Below are 14,310 nucleotides of genomic sequence, written 5' to 3'. Positions count from 1 at the left end.
CTGAAGGCTGGATCCTCCCTGCCCAAACCAGCCCAGGCAAAGGTTTGCCAAACCCGAGCTTTAGATCTTCCAGTGATGACTATCTCGCAGCCCCTCCGGGAAATGTGTTTCCGTGCTGAACCACCCACATCTAATATCCAACCCAAATTTCTCTGGTTGCAATTATTATATCCCTTGGGGAGGATAGAGGGGGGCTGCATGATACATTTGTTATTGCTGCAGGATCATAAATATTAGCAAGACGGGGCTGTAAAATGCCTAGCAGTAAGTCACCCCTATCAGAAATGCAAAACTATGAAGTCTGTAGGAGTTTTTGGCTTGGGTAGGGAGGGCAGACGAAGCCACTCTTTTCCCAGTGGCTCCACTCAGACTAATCACATTTGGAAGCAGATGTTTGTGTGTCTGTTTTAGAGCCTCTCAAATTTTGCCAAGCATGCAGGATATGACAGTCCTGGGGTCCCTCTTCCAGAGCCAGGCAGCCGGGAAATGGAACGGTACAGATTTAATTGTGAGGACGACAGCGGTAGTGGGTACGTGGGTGGGAATGAGGAATGTTCAGCTTGCTTCAGATTGGTAACTAATCAGGTCAGGCCTTGTCATGCTTCTGTTACTTTTTCTGAGATCCTAAGGCTCAGAATCTGATGAATTTGCAGAGGATGATAATGATTTTCAGAACAAAGCTAATGAGATCTGCCTCATTTTCAAGGGCTGCAGTTTGATTTCTGGAGGAAAGGACAGGGCCAACATACAGCTTCAGCAAACAGGAGACAGATAGCTAGCTTTTTTGCCTCTACTAGGTATGACAAATGTGTAGTTGAGAGGGTTGAACCAGGCCTCAAAAAATATGGGGTCGGTCCCTGCCTCTCCTGCAGCCTCCCTCTGCGATCTGGGCAAGGTTCTTGGAGCCCTGCCTCCCATCTGCAAAAGGAGGCTGGTAATGATTTCTTCCCCTCATCTTCCATTGATGTAGACTGTATACTCACTGGGACAGGAGCCACCTCCTATGTCTATGCCTACTATTATGCTACTCTTTGATGCTGGTGGTTGTGGTTGGTGTTCAGTTAATTAAACTTTATACACTCAGCATCGTTAACACGAGGCTTTCCTAGCACTGTTCATCTGTAGATCTCAAAGTGTCTGATAGAAGCTGTCAGTATCCTAACAGAAGGAAGCCTTGATCTCAGTTGGAGGTTTTAAATTACCACCCTAATATCAGCTATGATTTTTTAGGTGCTGTTACCATGCACGGTCCTCATGAGAACCATTCTTATTACGGGTGAGCCATTCCACAGCACACATAGGAGACAATGCTCTTTCAGCCACATTATGGACCACTATTGACCAGTTACTTTACCACAGAGACCACATGCAGAACCTCAATGCCTTTGCAGTCTCCAAAGCCAATTGCTTGCTTCTCCAGAAACCCTGCTGCTAGGCGAGATGCCAAATGCAAATGTGTATGATGATTATCCCGACTGGCCCCAATGCTGTCAATAGGGATGCTGAGATTGACTTCAGTGGGAGCATAAGGATGGAGGGGTAATAGTCTAAGCATCTGTCCTCCAAAGGGTTCTACATGTTCTCCAATAAATCTAAAGACTGATGGCGAGATGTTATGTCAGTGTAAATCCATGTAACTCCATTGACTTTAATGGAGCTCTCCTGATTTATGCGGGCTGAGGGCCTGAGCCTAAGAGACTATGAGATTAAAACAGTAATTGCAACTGCAATAAAACCATAAATAAGGCCAGTGAGCTAGTCTGGAGGTGGTAAGGCATAAAATGAATGAATAGTCTAAATCATCTGAGAAGAGGACTGGAATGAATTTGTGACCCTTCACAAACATAGGCATAAAAACCTCAATCTTGCCCTGCATTATGAGACAGCTTCGAGAAAAAAAAGGACTGAGACTAGTTTTCAAATACAGATGTCTGCATTCAGATGCTCACAGAAGAACTTGGGCAAGCCAATGTCTATTTTTTTGTGTCCAAGTGTTTGTCTCACTACGGGATCTGGATGGGTTAATTAGATGCCATGTTTTCAGACTAGACCTATCTAAACCATGCTAATGCTACATTTAAGTTTTCAGATACACATTTATTTTTATTTTTTTTACATCTGGCTTGCAATCTTGTACCATAAGCTCTGAGGTGTAGAGTTATCTGCAAAGAGTATACAGAAATGCATCTCTTGGGTTGAGGCAGACAAAGTTCTTTGGGCAAATGTGATATCTTTTACTAGACCAATTAAATAGTTGCGGAAAATTGTTCTGTGCAAGCTTTCCACCACAAACACACTTCTTCAGGCATAGGGAGAGTCTGCTGGTGTTTGTGTGCTCTCCTGGGTTGACTATTTCCTCCACTTGAGAATATTAAGGACTCTCAGTAATGACCCATATCAAGTGCATCTGGAAGCTGTGAGGATGGCACAATGAAGGGGGGATGGCACAATGAAGCTGTGAGGATGGCACAATGAATATTATTGAATATATCAATAACTTGATATTCTCAAGTTATCTAAGGAAAGGACAGAAGAATGAAAAGGGGAAGGCTGTTTACTGCCTCTGCTTATTTTCACACCCATGGTTCTTGGTGGTTCCTTTTCAAATATGCACCTGAGCTGGTCCTTGCTGATTTCTAAGCATGTGGAAGCTGCAAATAAAAGAAACACAATAACTACTATTCACCACTAATGACCACAATCTGGGGGTGAGCCACCTATAACCATCTCTGAGCACCCTTGGTAACCTCCATGAGAATAGCCTTCCTAGTTCAGATCATGAACCCGGTCTGAATTTCTGCAACGTCCAAGATTGCTCAAATCCTGGGCTTTAGCTTGACCCTTCTCAGGTTCTTTGGTACTAGGAAGTAGCACTAAATTAAAATGTTCTCCCATGTAGCCCTTTGCATGTAGCTGGGGCTATGGTCAGGAATGTCATCAACACTAACAGCTTCCACTTCTGGAACATCTCTGGTCCGCAGGTCCGTAATCAGCTTCCTTACTCAACATTGTGAAACTGCTTACAAGCGCATGGAATGACTAATTTAAATAGGGTTGAGCAAAAGTATGGCAATAGGGAATTTGGCCAAAGTAATGGCTATACTAGATCATTACAAACCAAATCCTGAACTCCTCCCTACTTCAATGGATCATTTGAGACCTGGAAATCAGGAGGTCTGGTGTGTGCATAATATGTGTGCAGGGTATGCATGTATGGGTACATGTATGTGTCCCTTCCTGCTGCATTAATAGCTTCTATGCATAACTGGATGGTGGGTGTTATAGCTCCCTTCCATGCTACCGCACAGATGATATGAGATCTTACAGCCCTGGTCTGCAAAGCTTTGCCTTAAGTTATATTAGCTCATGCCTTTTAGTTCTGGAGACCTTAATAGATATGTCAGCCAAAGGAGTGACCATCACCTGGGCACATGCCCTGCTGCAGAGATTATTTGCATTCCTCTCAACCATGACTGGTACAGATGGCTTTGCTTGGGGCTGCAGGTCCATGAGAATGACCGAGACAATTCCCCCACCTAGAACATAGACAGATGTCCAAAAGACACCAGATCACCAAAGGTTAGTGCTGACTTAGTTAAGGAGCACTTGGAAGGGCTGGATGGGTACAAGTCAGCCGGCCCGGATGACCTCCATCCACAGGTGCTGAAGGAATTGGCCAGTGTTATAGCTGAGCTGCTAGCATGACTGTTTGAGCACTCATGGTGCTGCAGCCAGGTCCCTGAGGACTGGAAAAGGGCCAACGTGGTGCCCATTTTTAAGAAGGGGAGAAGGGATGAGCCGGGTAACTTTAGGCCAGCCAATCTTACCTCTATCCCTGGGAAAATACTGGAAAAAATCATCAAAGATTGCATTTGTGAAGGCCCAGCAGGGGAAATGATGCTGAAATGAAACCACCATGGGTTCATCACAGGTAGATCCTGCCTGACAAACCTTACAGCCTTTTACAACCAGGTCACACATTGTCTTGACATGGCAGCTGAGGCTGATGTCATCTACCTGGATTTTAGGAAGGCCTTCGACACAGTTTCTCATCCTATTCTTATAGGGAAGCTAGCAGGCTGTGGAGTGGACACCTACACAGTCAGGTGGGTGGCCAAGGGACGCACCCAGAGAGTGGTGGTGGACAGGTCGGTCTCAGCCTGGAGGGAGGTGGGCAGTGGTGTCCCGCAGGGTTTGGTCCTTGGACCGGTGCTATTTAATATCTTCATCAGCGATTTGGACGAGGGCGTGGAGAGCACCCTCTCCAAGTTTGCAGATGATACCAAGTTATGGGGCAAAGTTAACACACCGGAGGGCAGGGAGCAGATACAGGCTGACCTGGACAGGTTGGATCAATGGGCAGAACTAAATAGGATGCAATTCAACAAAGATAAATGCAAGGTACTCCACCTAGGGAGGAGGAATCCCCAGCACACCTATAGGTTGGGGGATGACCTGCTCAGCAGCTCAGTGGCTGAAAGGGATCTTAGAGTCATAGTTGACTCCAAGATGAACATGAGCCGGCAGTGTAATGAGGCCATCAATAAGGCCAGTCACACCTTGTTGTGCATTAGCAGATGCATGACCAACAGATCAAGGGAGGCGATGCTCCCCCTCTATGCAACACTGGTCAGGCCGCAGTTGGAGTACTGTGTCCAGTTCTGGGCGCCGCACTTCAAGAGGGACACGGAGAATCTGGAGAGGGTCCAGAGGAGGGCCACTTGCATGATTAGTGGCATCCGTGAAAGACCCTACAAGGGGAGGTTGAAGGTTTTGGATCTCTTCAGCCTTCACAAGAGACGTTTGAGGGGAGACCTTGTAGCCGCCTATAAGTTTATCAAGGGAGGACAACAGGGAATTGGAGATACGCTATTTATCAGAGTGCCCCTAGGAGTAACTAGGAAAAATGGGTGCAAACTGGTGGAGAGTAGATTTAGGTTAGACATTAGGAAGACGTTTTTCACAGTAAGGGAGGCCAGAATCTGGAATGGGCTGCCAAGAGAGGTGGTGCTATCACCTAACGTGGAGGTCTTCAAGAGGAAGCTTGACAGTCACCTGGCTGGGGTCATCTGACCTCGGTCCTCTTTCCTGCCAGGGGCAGAGGGTCGGACACGATGATCCTTTGTGGTCCCTTCTGACTCTACAATCTATGAATCTATGAATACAGGACACAGCTCAGAAGTGTATTTGTGCAGGGGAGGAGAGGGTTGTATGCCTTATGGATAGTTCATTTTGTGGGAATTCGGGGCCCTTCTACACACTCAGGGAAAGTTTCACGCCCAGGGCAGGTCTCCATGAATTGCTCCTTATTAATTATGGGTATTTTGTAGCTATTGTTCGAGTGGGCAGGGAGAGGTGGGATTCTTGTGTTTGCTGGAGAAGCATGGAGGCAAGGAGCCTGCCAAGAAGACGATCCTTACATGTAGGATTTTGAATTTCACATCCTCCTGCCGTCAGACCTGGCTCACGGGTGCAATAGGTTTTGACTTTTTTTCTCAATGGGTTTTCCTCTGTGCCCCTGAGCTACTTAAGATCATTACTGTGTGTGGAGTTCCATAGTATTAAAGGAAGTGATCGCCTGTCAGCCAAGTGGCACAGGAGATGAATCCTTATTGCGTAGTATCTTTTAAGTCTTGGACCCACTCTAAGACGTGTTCACCGAAGGGACAATTCACTGGGTGCCTTATTTGTGGATAAGGGCTTATTATTAGACTGCATTCTTCAAACCCATGAACTAAGGGTTCTCAACTGTAGGAGATGGATGAAGCTGACTGTCTTGTCCAGAAGAGATAGTGAATGAGCTGCATGCATCTTTTCCATGCTCCCGAAGCAACCCTTAGATCTTTTTGCTAAATAAAGGTTGGAGCTGGGAGGGTTAAAGTTAGGAAGTTTAAGGAGGCTAAAACAGACTCCCAGGATCTACTTCTTCAAATACCTGCTGCACTAACTAGTCTGTGTTAGTTAGTTGCTATTATGAACTAACTCAGCTTCTCCTTGGCTGAGTATGCACACCCTGTACATGCTAAGTGCCTTGACCCCATCCTGAATGATAGTTACCGATGCATCACTGGGTGTCTGAAGCCTCCCAGCCCAAACGGTGTGTGCCTGCTGGCTGGCATCGCTCTGCCTGACCTCAGAAGAGCAGTGGCCAGCAGGATAGAACGATTGAGACAAGCGGAAGATATGAGACACCCGCTGTATGACCATCCCGCAGCACACCAACGTCTGAAGTCACACAGGAGCTTCCTCACCAGCACCCAACCTCTCCATATCACACCCAAAGAGACACAACTACAGACGTGGAATGAGAGGCTGAAGAAAATACCTGACAGTGAAAAAAGGGATGTTCTAGCGGCTGAATCCTTACCGCCAGGGGCTGACAAACCCTGGCACAGGTGGCGATGTCTCCACTACCTACGTACCTGTACCAGAGTCAGGCGTTCCAAGGAACTAATGAAGAAATGGGGCTATGCCACTGGTTCAACCACCTGCAACTGGCACAGAGTCTCAGACTATGCAACACCTGCTGCAATGCCTGCTGCTCAAAGGCACGTGTACAATGAAAGATCTTGCAAAGTACAATAAAAGAGCACACGCATGTGCAACAAAGGCTCCTGACAGATGTGGAAAAAACCCACAAAACAGCACTTTACCAGAAGAGGAAGCGTGTTAGTTGGACCCGGCTCCCCAGCATCTGTGTAGATTGGGCACTTCAGTGGGGCTTTTTGACACTTTTATCTAATAGCTGATTCAATTAGATAAAAGCGCCAAAAAGCCCCGCTGAAGCTCCCAATCTATACAGAGGTTGGGTGGGCTGGGTCCAATTAATACAATGCCTCTTTTCGGCATGCGTTGGGCTCAGGTCTCACTGAGCCTAAAGTAAAGCACCATTTATTTTTTTATTCATGTCTGTAAGCAGCCAAAACGGTCAAATGTGGTGTGGAGACTTGAGAAGAAGATTACGAAATGAAGGGGGGAGAAAGAGGTGCTCTGCATTGGATTTTTTTTAGCCATAGAGTGGTCCTCTGGTTAATTTTTTTTTCATCTTGCAATTTTTTTTGAATGCAGCTAATGTCACCTGGATGGCATTTGGCAAAGTACCTTATTGTTGGCATTATCAAGTGTTTAGATGTCTGAGAATTATTGATTTGGGGGCGAGGGAGTCAGATCTTAGTCTATTAGATGCTGAAGTGTGATTCTGTTTTTCACCCTGCTCCAATCCTGGCAAAGCATTTAACCTCCTCTCTGTTTTTTTGTTGTTGAATATATATAGATAATATAATATATCTATATATTAGATAGATAGATCCTATTATGTGCTTAATAGATGGAGTAAGATCTGGTCAACATAACCTTTAACTTTGCTGGCACAAGAAAAGGATGTGATACACTGAGGCTGGTTCCAGAACCAGGCTATGCTTCCACCCCCACTGTTACAACCCTGCTGGCTCCATAGTAGAAATCCCATCCCAGTTAAGAGAGAGATGTCATTTGAAATTCTGAATTCCCTAAACAGGTCATCAGGCAACCTGTGCAATAATCAAATCAAGAACCTCTAACACTGTGATTCTCAATCTGGGTACTTTCATGATATTAGCACTGTTAGGTGTGCAAACACCTACACATGATTCACAAGATAAACTCAAGAGATTTCAAATAAGAATCCAGAGTGTCAAAAAAAACCCTTTCAGCCCTGTTGTGGTCTTTCTGAGATCTTTGCAACAGAAGAATTGCCCTAGTATTTTTCTGTAGTCAGGAAACAAGTGAAAACGGAGGTGGAGTTTTCCGTGGGGAGCTTTGAGTCCGAAAAGGTCGAGAACCACGGGTCTGGCAGAACATACGCTGAGCAGGAAAGACCTTTCAAACAAGTCTGTAATGCTTTCCCTCCTAACTTCATTGTCTTTTTCTGCTTAGTTCTGAGGAGCCTCCTGGTCAAAGAGCATGCACTTTCTTTAACAAGCGATGTCTAACAAGGAGAGAAGGAAAAGATTTCCTTTTATACCTCAAGCAGTAAGACGCCACCATTTATTTCATGATTAGAGCTTATTGCCCTCCAGTTTTTGTGCTGGGGGAACTTCACTGACTTGAGTAGAATTATTTGACTGTGATGCTAGAAAAAAAGCATGCTCACAGGTGACTCCAGTGTTTCACCTGCGTAGTACTTTTAACGTTAAACCCTACCATTAAGCGTATTCATTCCTTCTTACCTGAGAAGTATGTGGGCCTTTTGATTGTTAAGGAGGGTGGAAAGCAGAGCAGCTTTTCCTTGGAGACACTTTTTGTTAAGGGACCACATGGTGCATCTGCATCTCCCCCTGAAGCCATAGCATCTAAAAGTTGGTTCACTCATCATTAAGGTTAAGTGTGATGTCATCTATGACTCTCACATAATATTACTGGGTGTCTGCGATATGAAAAAGGTGGGAAAGAGCTGGTGAGTAAAAAGGTTCCTGATATTAGATCTCTATTAGAATTGACTAAGATGTTCTAGTCAGTCCTAACAGAGAGCTGATGGAATAATATATTCTGGTGAGGACGCCTTTATTCCCGTATCAGGACAAGGACACCTGTACAGGTATGTGTGTGTACCACTGTAGCTATATGGCTATAGATAAAGTGATGCAACTGAGCATACAGGCAAACCTGAACATAAAGGAACATTTTTAATACCAAATGCAATGTGCTCACTTTCAACAAAAAGTAACCAACCAACTTGAATACAAAGAAACAGCTCATTAAGTGAACAATTTCTGATTTAACCAATCCTTACCTTGCACTCCCCAAAATAGACCAGCCCTGCAATTCTGCATGCTTACCATCCAGAATAGACTAGCCCTGCTATTCTGTATGTAACCAATCCTTACCTTGCACTCCCAAAATAGACTCTCCAAAATGCACTCCCCAAAACAGACTAGCCCTACTATTCTGTATGCTTAGAGATTCATTGGCTTAGGTGTATTCAGACCTGAACTCTTTCATCTCTTGAGAAGCTGATTTGAATCTTGGCTGGGCCAGTGAAGTCCAAAAGCCTTTAACAGCAGTGATATATTTTAAATGAAAAGGGTTGGGAGTTTCAGGCCAGCATTAGAAGATGGTGCCCAGGTGTCCACATCACAAAAAAATAATCATTGCCCTGTTGCTCTTGTTATTCTTGGCAGAAAACACCAAGGATTGAATAGGCCATGGTGACTGCATGTTCCATGAACGACCAGGTTATACCAAGCTGGAGATGTGCATAAATTGTGAAATTTGATGTTGGTCTGAACCCAAAGCACCTTGTCTGCCTATGTTGGTCTGAACGCAGCTAAAGGTCAGGGTTCCCGAGATGAGAAAATGCTGAAGAGTTTGGTATTTTTTATGAAACTTGACTCTGGATCCATCTCGGACCTCTTGCAAAATTCAACCATGATCTTGGGCTATCCTGAACCTGTACTGCATTGGGTTTCCATTCCCAATGACTGTTAGGGTCATACAGCCTTTTCCTGCAGTTGGCTACCCCTCTCAATTTCTCTTCCCAGAGTTGCAAAAAACCTGAGGCCCCAGTTCTTTAAGATCTAGGTGACTATTCTTCCCTACCCTTTAAATCCCTGCAAATAGAATAAAAAGGCTTGATTTTGCAAGGGGCCTGAGAGTTTGAAGTTCTGTCAGCTTCTATCAGAGCCAAAAAAACTTTAATGAAAAATGAAAAAAAAAGTGAATGATCTATATTCTCTTTGCATCACTTATTTGAAAGCTACCACTTGAAATCCGCCCTGTAACATGCAGAGTTATATAATCTCAATATGAATAATTCCCTCCGCTGTCTTCCACATCAGTCAGGCATGGCCTAGAAATCTAGAATTGAGCACAGGGCGGGGACACCGACACCTCTTTTCCAAAGGAGTTTTACAGAGATTGCCACCAAGATAAATTATATTGAGGTTAAACATCTGTGTGTTTACAAGGTAGATGATAGTGACTACGACTCCAACTACACTCGCACAATAAGATCATATTATAATGGAACTTATGATATCTGAGACGTCAGGATATTAATCTCCTTGGGGGAAAAAACTGGCTCCACTGAAACCAGTGGGAATTTTGCCATTGACTTCAATAGGTCCAGGATTTCACCCGTTGACTACAACGCACATTTTTGCCTCTTTGTTTTAAGGTGTTGGTTTACAGAAGGCTCTCTAATGAATATGCTGTCTCCATGGGCAAGTAGGTTTTCCTAGGCAGAGTTGAGACAAAATCAGTTCCTCTTTTCTTGCAAAAATGATGCTCCCCTCTCTTTCCTAATTTTTGGTGTGTATATATATACACACACACCAAAGAGGAAGAAAATTGGCAGAAAGGACGAGTCCAGAAATAGCCCCCAAGAAGCTACCAAAAAAAATATATATATATATTTGGTAGCTTCTTGGGGGCTATTTCTGGACTCGTCCTTTCTGCCAATTTTCTTCCTCTTTGGGTTTCACAACCTTCCCTTACCCTCCAGTACCTAGTCAAGAGGTTAACAGACGACTTCTAGTTACTATAATTATTATCTCCTGCTGTAGTCTCATCATTTCTCTAAAGATCTTCAACCATTTAGCAGACATCTGTTAAGTAAACCTCAGTACCTCCAACTCTCTTTCTGAGATTGGGAAATAATAATTCCCATTTTAGAGATGAGAAAACAGAGAGAGGTTTTTCACCAGATCACATAAGGAGTCATCAGCACAGACAGGAGCATAAAGAATGGTCTTCTGTCCCCCTGCTGTATCTATCACAAGATGACAGAGTATGGAGGTACCAATTTAGATCTTTCTGACCCAATCTTTACAATTTCCACGTAAGCCGGCATCTCTGAAGAGGACAATGGCGGTTCAGTCGGTCATACCATCCTGTTTAAATGAGCCATGACCTCGCTTCCAAACCATCCGGGGTATTTATGCGAGAAGGGAAGGGAAAGGAAGAACACAGAGTGCTGTGGCATTTTTTAGCAATGCTGCAAAGCCTCCTAAGTTTTTCATGTGACAGAGGACTGAGATTGTGAAAACAGGACTGATCAGCAAAATGCCTGGAATTGGGAAATGGCTTAATGCAAAAAGATGAACATTTCCACGGAGAAGGCTTATTTATTTAACTCCATTCTCCAGATAAAGACCTGTCTGCAAAATATTTTGAGCAAGGGGCCCAATCTAGAAGTTTTTTGTTTGCCTTTCATGCCAAATGGAATTGGTTATGCCCCAACGGCCCACGTAACGTCATTTGATTAAAAGATTCCTGATGGTATTTATAAGTTTATGACCAAAATCAACGCCTTGTACAGTCTCCCAAACCGTGGCTAACAGATAAAGCAGCATTTTATTGCAGGGATGCACAAAAAAGACAACTTGTCCTCAACGACACATTAGAAAGCATTTTTCTTCAATAAAAGGAAGATCTCTGTTATTGGAAGAGGAAGATCATTTTGTCGAATAGAATATCTATTACTCAGCCTCCTATAATCAGCATATCTGGACGGGGTCAGTCTAGTGCTCTGACTGAATAATGGCTATTGCTTCTGTTTACAGTAAAGCACGGGGTGTGTGACCGCCTTGTGTTTTTTCTCACAAGCTTGATGATTCATGAGACTAAGGGTCATGCCCTTTTGAACAGCACTTAGTGCTTCATTCTGTGAGTCTGCTCCAACTCACTTGAAAGGCAGTGAATTAATCAGAGTGAGATGAAACCCTCTTTTATCAGCACTTCCTCAAGCACTCTTTAATAGGGAGGGGCAAGCTTAATGTGGCCAACGTTCAACCTCCCTTGCTCACAGTGGCTTGGAAAGCTCAGCTGGAACTAAGACACGGTCGGGTTCCCATTCCACCGCAACCAAAGCAGCAGGCGGGGAGGAGGAGAATGAAAATATCTCGCCAAAGTGAGCTGAAAACCAGAGCAACAGTAAAGCCAAGTATCAAGGGCCAAATCCTGGACTGGTGTAATCTAAGAAATTTCTACTGAAACCACTGCAGTTGTATCAATTGGCCTCAAATTAAAACTAGCCTGGAGAGCACGAGGGCAAAGGAGCAGAAAGGCTTATCTAATAGGAACGTAGCAAGGGCCAGTGTTATTCTCAAGGCTGCCAGAAGCCAAACTCCAACAGGCAGGCTAGGCTTTCTGTCACGCATGTGGTCTGTTCTCCTGTGACACCTACCGTTAACATATTCATTGTATACAGTGCATTAAAATTCACTTATACTTGTATGAGATGAAATTCTGATCCTGTCCAAAACAATGGAAACTGCCATTGGCTTCTATAGGGTCAAGATGTCACCCACTGGCTTCTAATATTCATCTTTTGTAAGCATGTACATTAGGCCTGTGCGAGTAGGCAGCTATTTGATCCGGCTTTGGATCTGGGTCCTTTGGATGCCAGGGATTCAATCCAGACCTCCGGACCGGGTTGCTGCTTCAATCCGGCTGAAGCAGCTTCAAAGATTCGGAGCTGCCTTGGAGATCTGGCCATAGGGTATAATGGGGAATCAATAAAATATCTATAACGTTATTGTTTTTTGTCTGATTTGGATGAAACTTGCAGGGATGGTCGCCTCTACTGAGAGCATGAAGCCTGCCAAGCTTCAAGAAGATTGGTGTAGGGGTTCAGAAGAAAATGCACCCCAAATTCTTGAAAGCAAAACTAATGTCATGGGCACGTGTTAAGCCACAGCAGGGTCAAAACTGCAGGCGTGCTAGTCCCTGGTGAGGCCATAAAACCTGCCAAGTTTCAAGGAGATAGATGCAGGGGGGGTTTGGGGGAAACTGCACCTCAACCTGCAGACAAGCAAAACTCGTGCCACGGGTGACCCTGCGTGTGTTAAGGCACAGGACGGTGAAAGCTGCAGGGATGGGGGCCCCTGCTGTGGCCATGACTCCTGCCTGGGCTTGATGGGCCCAATCCCACATGGGTTTGGTGCGCGGGTGCAATCTGGTGCATGGCCTGAGCCCTATGTGCCAGATTGAGCCCCAGGCTCCATGCCTGACCCCCTACATGTTGGATAGGGCAAACCCAGATCCTGGCCCTGCATGTTGGATTGGGTCCGTTACCCCTATCCTGTGTGCTGGCCTGATCCAGTGCATGGGGCCAAGTCATCCGGCTGCGTGGTTTGGAATGTAATAGGGGCAGGGAGCAGTGGCAGCATTAATCACCACTGTTCCCCCACTGCCAAGTTTCTGGACTCCTGGGGAGCCCTGTGGGCCAGATGACATGCCTCCATGAGCCAGAGGTTGAGCACTACTGTTTTCTATGATACTTGTCACGGACTCTATCTCCTAGCACAAGTGAAATCCACAGCAAATTGTCTGATTTGTCCTTGCTGTTTATTACTGCTTTGTTTCACTCGACTACGTGCGTCATTCCTTGGGGTCAAAGAAATGGGTTGCAAAATATCTGGTGCAAGAACCATCTTTTAACTGTTTTCTCTCTACAGTTTGTTGCATAAATGAGGCCTGTGCCTTGTCCAGGACAGCAAGGTATTTTTAATACCGAAAGTGTTCCCTGCATGCCTACCTAACTCTCTTGACTTTTTTTCTTGTTACTTTTATTTGGGTTTTCGAAAAATACAAAATTCACACAAATACAAAACATACATCATTATAAATCACAGCATGGTACAGCACAAAGAGAATAAAGTAACACCAGTGTCTGCTCACTCTCAAACGCAAGCGTTTAAATTTACACACCAAGATGTGAACTTTTTTCCTCTTCAGGAACAGAGTTAAGTGAATTAAACATAGCTTATCTTTCACTCTACGAAGCCCATAGGAAACCATCTCCATCAACCAGTCTCTGATGACCAAGATATCTAGTGGTGTAACCAAAATGCATGTGCAAGTCTGCTGGGGGTGGAATAAGAACATGTTTTCATCACTTAGCTAAAACCAGAAAAAATAGGAACACAGAATGAATATCAGGTTATATCTCCTCGTTGGTAAGCGTGCCTTTATGGCTCATCCATATCACCTGCAAGAACATTACTGCACATGTTTCTTGAATGACGCAGAGGATGATTTCTTTGCACCAGCATATGTCAATGGGAGCAAACGAATACAGATAGAATAAGTGCAGAGAGTGAGCTGTTCTGCTCAGCAGCAAGACAAAAACATCTCCTCCACTTATCTGAGGTACTTGTCTGGTACTGTCACGGCTTCAATGTTTTTCAGTGCATTTCTCCTCAAAATAGCCTCCATTTGTAGATGAGTGGCGGCACAATGAAATGAAGGGACTTGCTTACTTGTCACTATGAAAGTCTGAGCCTGAACTGGGGCCTGAAGATAGGTCTTGGAAGCCCTAGGCTAACATCC

General features: G+C 44.6%; 1 protein-coding gene across 1 annotated transcript in view; it reads right to left on the bottom strand.

Moving 5' to 3' along the window:
* The window catches only part of TTLL10 (tubulin tyrosine ligase like 10), a 157,271-nt gene that overhangs the window by 26,055 nt on the left and 116,906 nt on the right, over window positions 1–14,310 (bottom strand). The gene's annotated exons all lie outside the window — the stretch shown is intronic.

The sequence above is a fragment of the Alligator sinensis genome, unplaced genomic scaffold (assembly GCF_000455745.1).
Source record: "Alligator sinensis unplaced genomic scaffold, ASM45574v1 scaffold569_1, whole genome shotgun sequence".
In the NCBI taxonomy this organism is placed as follows: Eukaryota; Metazoa; Chordata; order Crocodylia; family Alligatoridae; genus Alligator; species Alligator sinensis.
The sequence above is the reverse complement of the archived record's forward strand: the minus strand, read 5'-3'. Positions and strand labels throughout refer to the sequence as shown.